This window comes from Triticum aestivum, chromosome 7A, assembly GCF_018294505.1.
Source record: "Triticum aestivum cultivar Chinese Spring chromosome 7A, IWGSC CS RefSeq v2.1, whole genome shotgun sequence".
NCBI lineage: Eukaryota > Viridiplantae > Streptophyta > Magnoliopsida > Poales > Poaceae > Triticum > Triticum aestivum.
In genome coordinates, this window is record NC_057812.1 from 93,699,699 (window position 1) to 93,706,862 (window position 7,164).

Below are 7,164 nucleotides of genomic sequence, written 5' to 3' on the forward strand. Positions count from 1 at the left end.
TGCGGCGGCGGCGGATACGCTGCGGGGAAGATCTGCGAATGCCCCTGGAGAGCTCTTGATTCGGGTAAGTAACAAGTAGTTTACTTTTATATTTCTGCTTTGCATAAAGAATGCCTTACCTGCTGCTATCTTCCTCATCTCCTCCAACTCTTGGAGGGCCTTTTGGGCTTCGGCCTTGGCAGACTTGGCAGTCTCAAGGGCCGTCGCGAGCTCGGATGCTTGCGCCTTTGACTCAAGCTCCAAACTCTCATATTTTTTCATAAGAGCCTGAAGCTCTTGCTGTACCTCGCCGACCTGAACCCCAAGTCTGTCTCGCTCGGTGCGCTCCATGGCCGTTTTCTTTTCGGCCTCAGACATCGCCTGCTTAAGGGTCGCCACCTCAGTCGTGGCCCCTACAATAAGCAGTACAATCCCGTTATTTTTTCTTTTTGCAATCGCGCCTTTTTATAGGCACTTTTTCTGTAAGGTATTTCTTACCTTCTTTCTCCTCGAGCTGCCGCTTGGCAAGGCCGAGCTCTTGCTCGGTCCGCTCGAGGTCCTGCTTCAGGACACCCACCTCCGCAGTCAATGCGGCGGTGGATAGCAGTGAAGCCTGCATACGCATATTGACTCTTTTTGTTAGACTCCTGCGAAATTTAATAGATCCTCTATTCGGCTTTTCTTTCCGAACGCCAAACAGAGCATCAGGGGCTACTGTCTATGCGGTAATATTTTTACATATTTTTACTTACCTCGAAGCCTGTTAGAAGGCTAGCGCAAGCTTCAATCAGTCCGCTCTTGGCGGACTGAACCTTCTGGATCACCGTACTCATAATAGTATGGTGCCCCTCGTCGATGGAGGCGCCGTCAAGCACCTCCAGCAGATTGTCGGGCACCTCCGGTTGGACGGAGGCCGCCGGCTTAGAAGGCTTGCTCCTCTTGGAAGGAGTTCGCCTACCGCGGTCTGGAACTGTGGAAGATTCCGGCATGGTGTCCGGCACAAAGCCGGACTTGGAGCCCTGGGGGCCTTATCCCCTTCACTCCTGGAGTCCGGGAGGTTGCCCTGCGGCTCCTCCGGGACCACCTCCTCCTGCCCCGGAGCTTGTCGCAACGCCACTTCGGCGCCGTCTGCAGTGCGGGTGGAGACAGCGGGCGGAACTGAGTTCACGTCCGATGAGTCCAAGGAGCCGCCCGACGATTCGTCGAATTCGGCCCGGGGCAGACTGCATAATTACATTCGACATTAGGAAAAGCTGTGCAACAAAGGAACATCATGAGTTATTCTGATATCCGAACTTACGATTTCGCCGGACGCTTGGCCCTGTTTGGCCACTCCTCTTTGCCCTCTTCGGTGTTGGGGGCGTAGTCCGGCGAAGGGGTCTTCCTTTTTCTAGACCCCTCGGCCTCCCCCGTTGGGGCGGCCTTCCTCTTCTCTCCTCCCTCCGCTGGGGGGGGGAGAGTTTTCTTCTTCCTCCTCCTCGTTTTCGCGGGAGGAGGGCGTCTCGGACTCGTCAGATGACGAGTCCGACATCACCACGTTACGGGCACTCTTTCGAGTCCTCGTGGTCTTCTTCTTCTTGGCCTTCTTCTCCGACACCACATAAGGCGCCGGAACCAGCAGCTTCACTAGTAGAGCTGGGGCTGGGTCTTCGGGCAGCGGAGCCAGACAGTTAATCGGTCCGGATATCACCCGCCAAGCCTGTCAAAGGTAAGGGAGTTGAGATCCCGCATAGAGTCAAACTATGAAGAAAGCTTAACATCCTGTAAAAGGTGAAGATAGCTCACCTCGCTAGCGTGACGCTACGATCTGTATCCGCGGTCCTCGGAAGCGGATGCGGGAGCCTCGGCGCCCTTGAATAGCACCTTCCAGGCATCTTCGTACGTCGTGTCGAAGAGCCTGCTAAGGGTTTGGTGCTACGCCGGGTCGAACTCCCACAGATTAAAATCCCGTTGTTGGCACGGGAGGATCCGGCGGACGAGCATAACCTGGATTACATTAACAAGCCGGATTGGCTTGTTCACCAGGGACTGGATGCATGTTTGTAATCCGGTCACCTCTTTTTCGTCACCCCACGACAGGCCCGTCTCTTTCCAGGACATAAGCCGCGTGGGGGTCCGGATCGGAACTCGGGGGCTGCGGTCCATTTCGGATCGCGTGGCTCGGTGATGTAAAACTACCCGGATTGCCACCCCTTTAGGGTCTCCACAAAAGAGCCCTCGAACCATAGGACGTTGGCCATCTTGCCCGCCATGGCGCCTCCGCACTCCGCCTGGCTGCCGCGCACCACCTTGGGCTTGACGTTGAAGGTCTTGAGCCAGAGGCCGAAATGAGGGCGGACGCGGAGGAAAGCCTCGCACACGACGATAAACTCCGAGATGTTGAGGATGAAGTTCGGGGCCAGATCGTGGAAATCCAGGCCGTAATAGAACATGAGCCCCTGGACAAATGGGTGGAGTGGAAAACCCAGTCCGCGGAGGAAGTGGGGGAGAAATACTACCCTCTCATGGGGCCTTGGGGTGGGGAGAAGCTGCCCCTCTTCGGGAAGCCGGTGCGCGATGTCCTTGGACAGGTATCCGGCCTTCCTTAGCTTCTTGATTTTGTCCTCCGTGGCGGAGGAGACCATCTACTTGCCTCCCGCTCTGGACATTGCTGGAGAAGGTTGAGGTGGGAAGTGCGGGCTTGGGCGCTGGAGCTCGGGTGCGCAGGAGATGGATAGGCAAAGGAGGAAGAAGGCGTAGGTAAAAAGGTGGATCCTTGTCCCCTTATATGGGCGGATGCGGTTGTGCGTCCCCACCTGCCTAGTTAAACTCCCTTGCCTCCCAAGCGCCGTGATAAATGGCACGGTTGGGTTACCCACGTCCGTATTGATGAGAATCCCGTAAAAGGAGGGTACACGATCTCTGCTTTGACAAGACGTGCCAAGGAAACCGCCTCGCAAAACACGCTGAGGTGGAAAAGTGAAAACGATTTGAGTGAAGGACTTGGCTGTAGTGTGATGACGCACTGCGGAATACATCAGCAGATTTGATTTGTGTTAATATTATTCTCTCTATGACAATATGTGGAAGCTTATTTTGCAGAGCTGGACACTACTCTTTGTGTTTACAATCTTCTATGAAGGACTTGGAGGAGGAACCCGCCTTGCAATGCCGAAGACAATTTGCGCGCCGGACTCGTCGTCATTGAAGCCTGGTTCAGGGGCTACTGAGGGAGTCCTGGATTAGGGGGTGTTCGGGTAGCCGGACTATACCTTCAGCCGGACTCCTGGACTATGAAGATACAAGATTGAAGACTTCGTCCCGTGTCCGGATGAGACTTTCCTTAGCGTGGAAGGCAATCTTGGCGATGCGGATATTCAAGATCTCCTACTATTGTAACCGACTCTATGTAGCCCTAACCCTATCCGGTGTCTATATAAACTGGAGGGTTGTAGTCCGTAGGCAATCAACTCCATATACAACAATCATACCGTAGGCTAGCTTCTAGGGTTTAGCCTCCTTGATCTCATGGTAGATCTACTCTTGTACTACCCATATCATCAATATTAATCAAGCAGGACGTAGGGTTTTACCTCCATCAAGAGGGCCCGAACCTGGGTAAAACATCGTGTTCCCTGCCTTCTGTTACCATCCGGCCTAGACGCACAGTTCGGGACCCTCTACCCGAGATCCGCCGGTTTTGACACCGACAGTTGGCCATTGTCTGTCAGTTTATGACAGATGACATTAATGCCCTAGGTTAGATACAAATCAATCTAGACTTAACCTTGCAACATGGTATAACTATTTTGTAATACTGATGTGGTAACATGGCCTGGATGTGCTGACTAGCAGGGTGATGACGATGCGGTGGAATTTCCTGTCTACGGTAACATGAAATGGATGGAAGAGGCTGGTGCATGCATTAACATGAAATAGGTGGTTGGGCGTTGGTAGTTGAGTTCAACCTCTGTGATAAGGACAGAGACTTTGCTCTCCGGGGACAGAAGCGCGTGGACCTCATTTTTGATATACGGAACAGTGGAAAGCGCATACGATCTGAAAATGTTATGAATACAGTGGGGCTACTTTAGTGTGTGCGGATCCCAAGACGCCTGCATGGTCAGGATTCCGATAAGCGTCGGCGCCGAGTGCTACTATGCAATTTCAATAGGTCGCCGCTTTAAAATGAGAATAGTAAACTAAATGTCGAATTTTGAGACTCTTTTCTCCTCTAAAATCCAAGTGGTGTCCAAGTAGTGGCAAACTGGGACGAAATAGATTTAAGAACGTTTTCCTTCACCAAAAATCTCACGTATGTAGACAGTTCATGAATGTTTGTTGACAAAATATATCAGATTTGCTAGATTTGTCACTATTTTTTTACTGTTTATGAGGGAGCATTTGAGTTTGCGAGTAGAAATTCCATGTCCCTTCATGGTTAGTTTCAATTCAAAAGACTAATTGAGACGACGAAATTAACATAAGCTTTCTTAAACTGCCAGAGATGACAATTAGTAGGTTTTCTTAGTTTATGGAAAGATATTGAGAAATTTGAATGGTGATGTCGGCGAAGTCTCGTGGCTCCCGCAAGATTCCCGGCAGTGGCGAACACACGCTGGTGGGCACCAAGTGGCCACGGGCGGCAGGTGGAGCGTCCGAAGAAGGGGGACGGCCCTCCTCGCCGTTGGCCTCGTCCGGGCTACCTTTCTTCCCGCACAACGGCGATGACCCTGGCTCTGTTTTCACCTTCTTTGCCGATGCCGACGCTTGCCGGGCCATCTTCTCCGCCAGCATGGTTTTCATCATGTCGTAGACGGAGGGATCCATCCCTTTGGAATCGGTAGCAGCAGGAGTATAAGAAGGCGGTGGCTGTGGTGACAGCGACTCCGGCACCGGAGATATCATGGCGGCGGAAAGATTGCTGCTGCAGAGATACGCCCCCAGATCAACGGGGGAGCCTCCGTGAGCGCGCAGCAGCTTCGCGGCCAATTTCTTGTCCTCGGCAGAGAGCACGGGGTCCATGAGCGAAATCTTGGACGGCTCGCCCCACTCCACAGAGCAAGGCCAAGGCGCCGGCGACGAGAGGAAGAAGAACGCGTGCTTCCAATCCTTGATCTCATGCGGCAAACCCGTGAAGCGCAGGCCGGAGGTGTCTTTAGATCGGAAATAGTACCAGCCTCTGCGCTTAAGGTTGAGGACGACCAGCCGGAAGAAATGGCGAAAAACGGCCAGCAGCGGCAGCGACACGCCGGCGAGGTGGCAGAGCACCACGAAGCCCGCCATGGTGCGCCAGCCGTTGGGCGCGAGCTGCGTCGGGGCGAGGCCGAAGTGGGCGAGCACCTCGCGGAAGAAGGGGTGCAGCGGGACCCGCAACCCGGCCTCCAGCGCGCCCACGTACACGCAGACGGCGCCCGGCGGCGGGGACGAGCTCGCGCGCAGGTCGCCGGCGGGGCGCGCGGCGTAGCGATCCTTGGGGACGCCGTATTTCTCGCACACCGCGTCGACCTCGTCCTGCGTGCACAGAAACGAGACGTAGTCCTCCGCGTCGGCGCGCCTCGGGGGGACGACGGCAGCGGCACTTATCCCATGTAATCATTCTTTTATCTATAGCCATCGGACAACTTTATGAAGCAATGCTGCAGCAGAGTACTATGCTAGGTGGATGCACTATATTCCTACTAGTTCTCTCTCCGACACACTAGTATATGGATTTTATTTTCAATCTTATAAACTTTAAACAAATATATTTTTAAAATAAATATAGGATGAATAATCTGTATGAATGTGTGTCTTTCTTTCAATGATATGTCCGAAACAAATTCAATATTTAATATTTTTGCCAGTTTTGAATTTTGAGTTTTTGAAACACAGTGAAACATGTGCAAAAATAGATTATTACATGATGATGGTTTTCACGTGGATATGTAACTACGTTTGTTTTCTTGCACACAATAGTAAGTTTAATAACAATGAAAAATAACGTCTACAAATTGGCATAAAACAAGGCTAACAATCATTGTTTTTATTGTTTCATCAACTTTTAAAATTCATATTTTAAAAAAAGATCTCATCGCCAGGAACGGAAATATGTAAGATCATAAATAAACAAAATTATTTAAATATGAGACTGAACTTAAAATGCATCAGTGGATTGAGGAGAGAGAGGGAGAATCTAGGGGGGCTGTAGGGGATAGGATGGAGTAGGTGTGCTCGCTGTCATAATATAGGTTATGTTGTTCCATGCACGGGATCTCCCGTGCATGGTAGAAAAACCAGTCTCAACTCTAAACAGATAGTTCTGATTTTTTTGCATGCAGAAGAAAGAGATAGAGTGCATGCGGAGAAACAAACCTGCCCAACTGGGCCGTGCCCGTTAGCACGAGCGCTACGGGCTCTTTGGAGCCCCAGGAGCAAGGAGCCGAGCTTGAAAGCGAGTTCGAGGGGGGGCGCGATGGTGAGACGAGCTAGAGGGGGGAACATGAGCACAGGGGAAGAGAGGAGGCGTAGGGGCTCACCGCGAGGCACACGTAGGCCTGGCGAGCGCTTAGTAGCTGCAGTGTCGCGACAATCGATGGTGAACGACGGCGGCGACCCGAGGAAGAAAAGGAAGCGGGCGGCGGTCTTGGAGGTCCTCGGCGTTGCCACGATGGTGTAGACAGGGCCGCGGAGCACGACGGTTCTTCAGGGCAGGGTCCCAGGCGACACCTAGCACGGTGGGTGCGCGGGCAAGCTTGGCCATGGCGACGGGTGTGTCGGATCCGGCGGATCTGGCGAGGCAGAGAGGGGCAAGAACTTGCACCATTATCAGAGTTGTAAGTTAAGCCACTGCCACGAAAAGTTTGGGGTTTAAATAAAATAGTTTATATTTATTATAAAAAATCATTTAAATTATTGTTTTGGCCCTTGTTCTATTTATTTTAGGGCATTTAAACACTTTATAAAATGTCGGTTCCACCATGGAATTTATCCAGTGATTATTTGCAACACTTTTAACATTTTTTTCATGTTTATGAATTTCTTTATTTCACTTATAATTTGAATTTGAAAACAAGTGGGATTTGAAATGAGATTTGGATCAAAAGGAGATCAAGCATGTGATGGCCTGGCTTATTAGGGATGATAGACTACTCATATCAATAAGGAATTCCTTTTTTTCCGGAGACTATCGGACAGAACTCTAAAGTTAAGCGTGCTTAGTTTGGA